Raw genomic sequence first — 2,245 nt, 5'->3', positions numbered from 1 at the left:
TAAAATAAGAACTTAATACTTAATATATTAATAGCATACGACTGAAGGTTCATAGAGGGAAGATTAGAATGAATAAAGAAAATATTCTAACGAACGGGACTCGATCGGATAGCCGATTGTTCGAATGATTCTCGAATTATTAAACCAAAGTAATTCTATGCATTATATTTTAACCTCAAAATCCTCCCATTGCGTATTGGTACTTATCGGGTATAGATAAGATCTTGTTTCTCTTGTTCTTAGAAATAGCAAAGAATTTGAAATAGAAGCAAAATTTTCCCTTCTACTTTCTATGTTCAAATTCATTTCTATTCTATTTCATTAAAAAGAAAAGAAAGGGATCAAAAAGAAAATATCAATCCTTTCCATACAAACATCTACCGAACAGTGAAATACACCGTCTAGTCTTTCCAATGCGATAAAGTTACATTAATGTCTAATTTCTTTTCAGAAAGGGTACTTTACATGGCGATTTGCCTTGGTATCGTGTCATACATGTCTGTATGAATATCCCGGTCGATCTATTCTGTCCATTAATGCATACAGCTCTAGTTTCTTAGGTTGGGGCCGGCTCGATGGCTCTATATGAATTAGCGTTTTTGATCCCTCTGACCCTGTTATCCGATGTGGAGACAAGGCATGTTCGTATACCCTTCATGACTCGTTTAGGAATTCAAACCCAATTCGTGGGGGGTTGGGTATCTCGTTGAGAACTATAATCGCAATCCGGGATTCTGGAGTTAATGAAGGTGTGCAGGGGCACATATCTTGTTTTCTGGCTGTGCTTCTTTGCAGCTATCTGGCATGGGTATATTGGACCTAGAAATATTCTGTGATGAACGTACGGAAAACCTTCTTTGGATTGCCCAAGATCTTTGGAATTCATCTATTTCCTCAGGAGTCGCTTGCTTTGGCTTTGTGCATTTCATGTACAGGCTATATATGGTCCTGGAATATGGGTGTCTGATCATTATGGACTAACTTGGAAAAAAAAAAAAAAAAAGAAAAGTACAAGTCTGTAATCCCAGCGAGGGTGCGAAGGTTTTTGATCCTTTTGTTCCGGGGGGTAAAGCTTCTCATCATATTGGCAAGCAGCGTACAATTGGGATATTAGCGGTCTATTCCATTTTAGTTTGTCACGTCCGCCTCAACTTCTCATACCAAAGGATTAGAGGCTGTCAGTGGGGTAATATTGAAACTGTGCTTTCCAGTAGTATTGCCTGCTGTTTTTTTGAGCTTTCGATTGTTGCTGGAACTATTTGGTTGGTCAGCAAACTACCCCAATCGAGATTATTGCGCCCCACCCGTTATCAGTTGGGATCAGGCATACTTCCAGCAGAAATATATCGAAGGTGGGGCCGGACTAGCCGAAAATCTGAGCTTATCGGAAGCTTGGTCTAAATTCCCCGAAAATTAGCTTTTTACGATTACATTGGTTAATAATCCGGCGAAAGGGGGATTATTCAGAGCAGGCTCAATGGAAATGGGGATGGATAGCTGTTGGGTTGGTTAGGGCACCCCATATTTAGAGATAAAAAGGCCGAACCTTGTACGTCGTTAGTGCCTTACCTTTTTTGAAACAATTTCCGGTTAGTTTTGGTGATGGAGACGGAATTGTGAGGGCCGATGTTCCTTTTAGAAGAGCAGGAATCCAAGTTATAGCTGTTGAACAAGTAGGGGTAACTTGTTGAATTCTATGGTGGCGAAGCTCCAATTGGAGTCATTTATAGATCTGCTAAACTGTGAAAAATATGCTAGACGCTGCCCATAGTGGAAATCTTTGAATTAACCGGGCTTACTTGAAATCCGATGGTGTTTTCTAGCAGTCAAGGGGTGGTTCACTTTTTGGCATGCTACGTTTGCTTTGCTCTTCTTTTTTCGGACAACATTTGGCACGGCCGCCAAACCTTGTTCAGAGCGAATGGTTTTGCCGGATTGACCAGATTTGGATGCTCAAGTGGAATTGGCAATCACAAAAACTTGGGGATCCAACGTACAAGGAGACAAGTAGTGCTGATACAAAATCCCTTTGCCATTTTTTCCTCTATTCTTTTTATTTATTCTTAATTAGAATATATATAATTGAGATTATATATTTATATAGATTTATTTATAATTAATTTACTATTTAGTATTTCTATTTTGTTAATTTCTAGAATCTCAAGCATAGAATTTCTATTTCTTCTATTATTTATTATTTTTATGTATTATTTTTATGTATAATAGAATAATATAAGAATATAAA

General features: G+C 38.0%; 1 pseudogene; it reads left to right on the top strand.

The window, feature by feature from the left end:
* The first annotated feature begins 451 nt into the window (after positions 1 to 451).
* On the top strand, positions 452 to 2,007 carry LOC114578719 (annotated as a pseudogene).
* The last annotated feature ends 238 nt before the right edge of the window (positions 2,008 to 2,245 follow it).

This window comes from Dendrobium catenatum, unplaced genomic scaffold (genome assembly GCF_001605985.2).
Source record: "Dendrobium catenatum unplaced genomic scaffold, ASM160598v2 original_scaffold_129854, whole genome shotgun sequence".
Lineage (NCBI taxonomy): Eukaryota > Viridiplantae > Streptophyta > Magnoliopsida > Asparagales > Orchidaceae > Dendrobium > Dendrobium catenatum.
This window is presented reverse-complemented; position numbering and strand designations above follow the sequence as displayed.